Raw genomic sequence first — 8,927 nt, 5'->3', positions numbered from 1 at the left:
CTGAGGACTCTGCTTCAGGCTAATTGGTGTTTTTTTGTATATAATCTGTCTCCCCCCACCACTCCGCTGTTCTGAAATCTTTTCCTTATTTTCTGTATTGGGCAGTTTCCTTGTGCTGTATAGAGGTATGAATTTCTTTTTCTTATCATATCGTGCTTAGGAAATACTGTGCTTCTTCAGAGTGAGGACTCACACTTCATCAATTCTGAAGAATTATTAGCATTCATCTCTCCAAATATTATCTCTCCCCTGTTGTTAATTTCCTTCAGAGAGCTCTATTTAGGCTTATAGTAGACCTTTTCATTCTATTTTATATTTTATATCTTTTTCATATTGTATATCTCCTTATCTCTTTATCTGCCTCTGTGTAACTTCTTAAATTCTTTGTATTAGTTATCTATTGCTACATAACAAATTAGCCCCCCCCCAACACCTGGCATCTTAAATCATCAAACATTTATTATCTCACATAGTCTCCAAGGGTCAGAAATCTGGGCACAGCTTAGCTGGTTGGTTCTGGTTCATGGTCTCTCATGAGAATATAGCTAAAATGTTAGCCGGGGCTGCAGTCATCTGAAAGCTTGACTGGGGCTTGCTCACATGGCTCTTGGCAGGGGGCTTCATTTTCTCATCCAGTGGAACTTTCTATAGGACTTCATAAATGTTCTCGCTGCACGGCAGCTGGCTCTTGCCAGAGTGAGCAATCCAGGAGTGAGCAAGCAGGTCATACTTTTTATGACCCGGTCTCCAGCTCACACACCGCCACTTCTGCTTGTTGTTACATACGAGTCATTAAGTCCAGCCCACACCCAGGGCAAAGAGAATTAGGCTCCACCTTTCAGAGGGAGCGCCAAAGAGTTTGTGAACATATTGTGAACCACCACAATATTCCATTTTATTAATTCATTTTTTCAGCCATCTAATCTACTGGTTAACATATCAATTGTGTTTCTTATTTCAAATATTAAATCTTTCATTGCTAGAATATTTTAGTTATTTAAAACATACTTGGTCATTTTTATTATCTCTTATTCTGTGGTCAATTTTTTGGTCCCCTCTTTAAAAAATATGCATTAAACATATCCACAGTGCATTCTGTATCTGATAATCTCTTTATCTGGGACTATGGGTCTGAATCTACTGTCTACTATTTTTGCTGATTCTTACTTTTATAAAACTTCTTTCTTTATTTTCTTTTAAAATTTATTTTGAGTAAATTTTGACTGCGACTATTGATTTATTTATTTTTAAGACAGAGTCTCACTCTGTTGCCCAGGCTAGAGTGCCGTGGCGTCAGCCTAGCTCACAGCAGCCTCAAACTCCTGGGTTCAAATGATCCTCCTGTCTCAGCCTCCCGAGTAGCTGGGACTACAGGCATGCGCCACCATGCCCGGCTAATTTTTTCTATATATATTTCAGTTGTCCAGCCAATTTCTTTCTATTTTTAGTAGAGACGGGGTCTCGCTCTTCCTCAGGCTAGTCTCAAACTCCTGAGCTCAAACGATCCTCCCGCCTCGGCCTCCCAGAGTGCTGGGATTAGAGGTGTGAGCCACCAAGCCGGCCCTTGACTGCGACTTTATATGTGGGGAAAGTAAAAGGCCTGTTGTGAGGGTGTATTTCTTTCAGAGAGAATTTACCTCAACTCTGTCAGTGAGCTGTGGGGCCTATTAACCTAAAAAACTGTAATTTCTTTGCCTGGGGGTTTGGACTATGCAGGTGCAGTGAATTCAGACCCGAAACCCATGTTTCATAATATTAAATACTATGAACCCTCTAACTAGATTTAACATTAACATTTCCGCCATGATAATACAAAGGAAGAAAGTAAGAATCCACCTCCATCCCATCTTCTTCTTCATCCCTCACAGGTAACTGCTGCCCTGGAGTTGGTATCTAGAGTTGTTACCTATATTGTAATATGGATCCATATTAAGTACGCTATTTATTAACATATAGTATAGTTTTGTGTGTAAAATCTTTATGCAATTTGCTTTTCTTCTATACATCCTTCTACTGATGGACAAGTAGAGATTTTTTCAAAAAAACAAAAACAACTGTTAACAAACAACACTGAAGTGAATATCCAGGCCTTACAGCTGTGGCTGCATTCCTAGGCCTTCTGAGAGTGGGCTAACAATCCAAGTGTGAGAGAAACGACCACCAGGAGACCACCCCCGAAGCCCCTTACAGTGTGGCAGAGAGACAAGTGAAGTTCAAGGCAGGCAGGGGGGAGACACACAAAAGACATGGGTCCTTTTCAGGGTGGACAGCCCATTTCTGGGGCCACAGAGCCCCCTTCCAGGTGAGGGCCAGGTGAGTCGGGGGAGGGAAGAAGTGGACTTGGCCTTGAGGAGCCCTGAATGCAGGGGGGCGGCCGGGGAGCCTCCCCTGGTTCACCGGAAAGAACTCTCCGGCGGCAACTGCGTGCTTACACTCCCATAGAGAGGAAAAAGGAGCTGAGCTTGCCGTTGCCTTGGAAGGACAATAGATCTTGCATGAAGCCTCATTTCTCATTTACGACTTTAATTCCACTTAATCCGACATCCTGTAGTTAAGGAGGAAAAAAAATCCGACTTTGACCCCGACGTGACTTGAACACGCAACCTTCTGATCTGGAGTCAGACGCGCTACCATTGCGCCACGAGGTCACAGCGAGCTGGGGACGCTGCCTCGCTAAAGGCCTCATTGTGCCCCGCGGGAAGCGGCGGACGGAGGACGCGCTCGCTCCCGACCCGGCCCAGATCTAAGCGGGGAAGGAGCTCGGAAGTCGCGCCTTCTGGGTGTCGGGAAGCGGACGCCGCTGGGGCCCCCCGGCCTCGACCGCAGAGCCGGCGCCCGGCGGCAGACACTCGGGCTCCGCCTCGTCTGCGTCGCGGTGAGACGGGGCGAGGGGACGCCCGGGAGGACCGGGGGCTGCCCTGGGGGCGCGGAGACCCCTGGGGGCGCGGAGAGCCCCGGGCCGAGGGGACTCTGAGCGGGAGCGCGGGACGCCGGGCCCGGCCGGGGGCGGCGGGTCCGTGCGCGGCGGCGACCCGCGCGTCCCCAGCCCCTCCCCGAAACATGGCGGCGGCCACCGTGGGCGGGGGGCGGGGACGGGGACATCGGACTGCGCGACGCGGGTCCCGGCTCCTCCCCGGGAACGAACGAACCGCGGACGCGGGAGGGCGGCGCCCACAGCCCGGGACGGCTCCATTCGCACACTTGGAGCCATTTAAGTTTTTCAACTATAAAAGTAAACATTTCTGTGAGGAAAGTCAAAAAACAGTACATGGAAGAAAATGAGAATCATTGAAAATCCCACCCTCCGGAGACGATCACTGCTTGTATTGTGACGTGCGCTATGTCTCCTTCCAGATTTTTACTGGCTGCATATGGATCCCGAGTGTATTTTTGAATTTTCCATTGACAAATTGCACAATACAGAAAAGTATGGGTGTATCCGGCACCCGGGCCAAGAAGGAGAGCATTCACAGCCCCCTGCCAGTAATTTCAGGGTCATTTTTGAGAAGGAATTATGTTGTATATAACATTTTGTTAATTTTTTCACTTGTTACATTGCCCGTGTCCTTGAGTTAATATTTTAAAGGCTCATTGTTCACTTTATAGGAGTCTTCGCACGGTACTTTTTTCATCCTATTAAGTAAGAAAAAACTATTAAATGAGTAAACCCTTAAGTTAAAAAACCACTGTGTAAGAAAAATAAACTATCCCGGTCTGTTTAAGAACATGAAGCCTCGGTCTTAATTCAATAAATAAAACACTCACAGGGTCTGATGCCTTTTAGAAAAGGAAAGATCTGGAATGGGCCCCAGTCTTTAGAGAAACTGTGTTTGGCACTCCTGGTGAAGCTTGGGGGTGGGGGTGTGACGGCCACCAGACGCCAGAGCTTCCCAGGGCCCCCCAAACTGCCTCTGACAGATGAAGCAGGAAAGGAGGTGTCTTGGCAATTTTTGTGTTTGTGGCCAGTTGTGAGAATTGCAGGAATTTGGGAGTATTAATAACTGTGGGTCCTGAGGTGGCTGTCCCTAAGTGGTCAGAAAAGCAAGGACCAGAAGGCTCTGTCTCCTCAGGAGTAAAGAGTCAGCCCAGCCCAAGGTATGATTACTAATGTCACCTCCTGACAGCCTTGGACGGCCCAGGGTGAATTGGGCCCCAGTGGGGGAAGGATTCAGGGAGCTTGCGCAGTGTGCTGGCTTCACGTTCAGGCTGATGACTCTTAGACGTCCTCCCTTCTCCCTTTCAACGCCCTCCAGCATCAGCCACACAGTGAAGTCACCGTGAGGAAGAGCCAGTGCCTCTCCCACAGAACTCAAGAGTCCAGAATGTACTGGAAGGCATGCCCACACCCCAGGAAAGACCAGGGCCACTCTTTTCAGAACCTGCTCTCATTTGCAGATACACCTGTGATGTCCTGGCCCCAAGTCTCCTGGGATACGGAACCAAAAACTGTCTTGTGTTCTATGATGTGGGTATGTCATTAAACTACAGTATGGCACTGTGAGCAGATGAAGGGCTTAGATCAAATGGCTTGCACAAATGTGGCTAAGGAGTCCCTTTAAAGACTAGGATCCTGCTTAGAGGGGAGTGAGGCAGGCATATAGTTGGTGCAGGGTGGAGTCCTGTCTTATTTAAAATTTTGATACTTAGCTCATTAGGGACTTTTGCCTTAATTTCTATTTTTACAAATATTGTGTTATTTTTAATTTGTCTTGATTGCTTAGTGTTTTGACTACCCCTTGAATTCTGCAACTCGGAGAGGGCCTCAGGCGCCGTCCTCTCCTCCAGGCCTTGCTGCAGTTCTGCTGCTGCCCAGAAATTGCGCTTCCTTATTTTAGAATTTGTGTATGGAAACACTAAACCTTACAAAAAAAAAAAAAAAACCCAAACTTCTGTGGATTATAGAAATTTTCAAAATTAAAAATAGCCAATGTCTAATTAAATACAAACTAAGATGATAGTTACCAACAATGGCAAGGGTGTGGGGAAACAGATAGATATTCTCATGCAAGACCAGAAAAGCATGTGTAAATTGGTCCTTGCTTTTTGAATCGTAATGTGACAAATGTTTTCTGAGTGCTTTTGTCAAAACATTTCCTCTTCTAGAGAATATGTACTAAAGGAACAGTTAAGGATGAACCCTCCAAGATTGTCTCATCAAAACCATATGTATAATATTGAAAGCCCCAGCCATCTTGACTGTTCGTTGTACAAGTTCGGTCTAGACTTCCAGGGCAGCGAGGAAGGGAAGCTGACCTTGGTGCTTGCTTGCCTGCAGGAGCGAATGTGCAGGGCTCCTGGGAAAAAGGGCTGTGGTGGCGAGAAGTCAGAGGCGGCGGAGGGATGCAGGATCACAGCCTGGAATCACCATGCGTGGGCTGCCCCACCACGGACAGCCACACGCACAGTTTGGCTTCTCAGTCTTTGCTTAGTTTAGTGTTATCTCATACCTGGGTAATTGCTGTATTTGTTCGTCAAGAAAAAGTCTTTACTCAGCTCTTACTTTCTAAAAACGTTCCAACTCCCCAAAGCCCATGGAAGGTGCCATCTGTCTTTCAGATTGACACATTCCTTATCTGACAAATTCCAACCAGAGACCTGAAAGCTGAACCTTGCGGGGAAACAAAGCACGCAGCCACGTGAAGTGGGTGAGGGTGTGGGGACAGCCAGGCTACTGCAGGCTGAGTTCTTTGGAGGCACTGCTGAGACAGTGAGTGTATTTGGGGAGTAACTCATATGGGGGACATGGGCGGTGGCTAAGTGGGCAGCAGGAGCCAGCAGGCTGGGACGCAGACCTGGCCCAGTCTCTGCAGCTGGTGGGGAGCTCGATTGGGGAATACCATGTCCCATGGAAATGGCTCACCTCGCGCCACCACTCTGCTCAGGCTCGGGCCAGGGCCACTCCGGGAGGATGTGACGTTAGCCCGAAAGCTGAGGCAGGCGAAGGGCAGCTGGACCGGAGGCTGGCCACTAACTGCCCTGCTGTGGCTGGACAGCAAGCCCTGCCTTGGAGGAGGGCCTGAGGGAGGCACAGTGGGGTCTGCCACAGGGTGCAACGTACAGCTCATGGCACGGTTCTCACCTCTGTGTTTTTTACCTGTTCCCTGACGTCCTGCTTCAGGCACGAATCTCAGCTATGAGTGAGCTGAACCGACAGAGGACTCCAGATTCCTGGGAGCAAAGTCCCTGGAGCAGTGTCTCCCTCTGTCCCTGCTAAACTCCTTTCTGACAGATATTTAGCCCAAAGGAAATAAAAGGAACTCCTGTTTCACACTGTGACGGAAAACCTTTCTTCTAAGTCTCAATACCACTAATTACTCCACTCTTCAGAAGAAAAAATACTGCTGAAACAGGTGGAATGTTCAAGATTTCCATCAGAAACGCTCGCTGGGAGTCACGGCTTCATCTGGAGGCCTCGGCAGAGGGCAGGTCTCTGCCAAGCTGGTTACAGGTTATTGGGGGGGAGAAAAAGCCACTCAGAAGGCTGTGACAGGGAGGTCCAGGTAGAGTCCGGCTGCTACATAGGATTAAAAAATGCAGATTTAGGAAGTTTGTGAACTTTAGGCATTTAGATTTTCACGATGATTTTGATGCCAGGTTTCCATTCACTTCATGCATTGTGCCGCAAAACCCTCAGATAGGCAGGAAACCCTTCCTTAAAATGGGAAAATCCGAAAGGATTAATAAATGGAGACAGTTGTTCCATTGTCCCTCTCTGTCCTTCTCTCTTCTAAGGCTTCTGCAACCTGTTTTTCTGAGGATGTGGTTCAGGTTAAGCCCATGTAAATCTGGCTACATGGTCGGGCCTGAAAGTCTTTCCACCGTCACCGTCTATCTGCTGAGACTGCCACGTGTGTTCAGTGGTCCAAAGAGACTGGAACAGTTCGGATGCTCGCTACAGTGGAGAAATGGAATGTTGGAAGTGGAAAGTTCCATGTCTGTTGGGGTAGCAGCTGTGGGTGCAGCTGTCAAAGGACAAGGGTCCTGTCCAGCCAGTCCCTGTGTCAGTAAATGTGACCTTTTCAATGTATCTTTATCCCCTGTGACAATGTTGGCTGAACACATCTCTGGAGATGTTTTTCCGCCTAGAGATCTGGACTCGTACTTTGCTGAACCCAGAGGCCATGCTTGCTTCCGAATGCTCACACAGCGCAGATGGTGAGCGTGGCGTGGCGAGGGGGCTGTGTACAGAGAGGCTCAATGGCAGACAGCTCTGTAAGTCCCTCAGCAGCAAGATGAGTATGATGCTGGGTTTTCTGGGCCCAAACAGCTGTCTTCCAATCTGGTGTATGATGTCAACAGTAAAGGGGGGAGCCTTGTCCTTATTGTTAATCAGAATTTAATTACGGGCTTAAACTGTCTTCAGCAATATAGGTAAGGAAGGTCTACGGGCAGATGCACTCTACCACGAAAGAGGCAGCAGGTATGCTAGGGTGGCTGGGTGTCAGGAGGACAGGGGTTGGAGTCCTGTCCTTGTTACCTACTAGTTTTGTGACTTTGGACAGGTCATCCAACTTTTCTTTGCCATAGTTTCCTCAACTCTAAAATGTTTGCAATATAGCCTATCTCAGGCTGGGTGTGGTGGCTCATGCCCGTAATCCTAGCACTCTGGGAGGCCACAGTGGAAGGGTCCCTTGAGGCCAGGAGTTGGAGACCAGCCTGAGCAAGAACGAGACTCTGTCTCCACAAAAAATAGAAAAAATAGCTGGGCATGGTGACGCACACCTATAGTCCCAGCTACTCACGAGACTGAGGCAGGAGGATGGCTTGAGCCCAGGAGGTTGCATTAAGCTTTGATGATGCTACTGCACTCTAGCCTGGGTGACAGAGTGAGAATCTGTCTCAGAAAAAAACCAAAAACCAAAAAAACCAATAAAACCTATGTCAAAAGGGTGTTGTAAGGATTAAGGAAATGAAGGTATGGAAATGGGTTCCAGAGAGAATGGCTGTGGTTTCCTAACGTTTCGTGTGACTACTGGGCTTTTACAAATGTCTTTGTCTGTTTTCTGCTGCTTAATAGAATATCTGTGACTGGGTAACGTATAAAGAAAAGAAGTTTCTTTAGCTCACGGTTCCAGAAGCTGGGACGTCACTGAGCATGGCACCAGCATCTGGTGAGGGCCTTCTTGCTGTGCCATGACATGGTGGGGTCATCTCGTGTCTCGCTTCCTCTCCTTATAAAGAGGATCCCCCTGATGACTTACCCTCATTACCTCCTAGAGGCCCCCTTCCAACCAACATATGAATTTGAGGATTAAGTTTCAACACATGGAATCTGGGGGACACATTCAAACCACAGCCACAGACATGTCAGATTTTAAGACTTCAGGGGGTACAGAGCTGACCAGTGCTACAGGGGTGAGGTATACAATTTAACCTAATTCTAGCTTCTCGCCAAGCATGAGTAGTAACTGTTAAGTTTGCTGTTAATACAGTGGAGTCACATAAGCCAGAAGACAAACATGGTGTTCGTGGGCCTCCTTTTCTAAGTTACTTTCTTGTCTTGTTGGTTTTCTTTTTCCCTTTCTCATTTCTCCTCTCTGTAATACATATTGTTGCTCTCTGATTAGGCCATATGGAGTCCAACCAACACTCTAATTACGTGCCCAGAACAGCCAGATTGTGTGAACTTGTGATACTTTATGGATGTGTAAACTGGAGAATCTTCACCAAAAAAATGATCACAAACATACTCTGAGTAGTCTGGGAACTCAGATCTTTGTTATTTTACCAATTACTTTTTACTGAGGACCTAGTATGTCCCTTGCACTGTATTTTACATACGTTATTTCATTTAATCTTCACAACCGATCTATTCTTGAATTCTCTCATTGTGCAACTTCAACTCGTTTAATGGTTTTTATTCCATCTCCTCCGTTCTTTTTTACATGGAATAAATTCCTTTGAAGAGGCTTTAGTTCTCCCCAGTT

The 8,927-nt window shown here is 47.4% G+C and overlaps 1 non-coding gene across 1 annotated transcript; it reads right to left on the bottom strand.

Annotated features, from left to right (window-relative positions):
* Nucleotides 1–2,576: 2,576 nt before the first annotated feature.
* TRNAW-CCA (transfer RNA tryptophan (anticodon CCA)) lies at nt 2,577–2,648 on the bottom strand. The gene has a single exon. It is a non-coding gene; the product is annotated as a tRNA-Trp (tRNA).
* Between the last annotated feature and the right edge of the window lie 6,279 nt (nt 2,649–8,927).

This window comes from Eulemur rufifrons, chromosome 9, assembly GCF_041146395.1.
Source record: "Eulemur rufifrons isolate Redbay chromosome 9, OSU_ERuf_1, whole genome shotgun sequence".
Lineage (NCBI taxonomy): Eukaryota > Metazoa > Chordata > Mammalia > Primates > Lemuridae > Eulemur > Eulemur rufifrons.
Note: the sequence above shows the minus strand (reverse complement) of the source record. Positions and strands in the feature narration are given on the sequence as shown.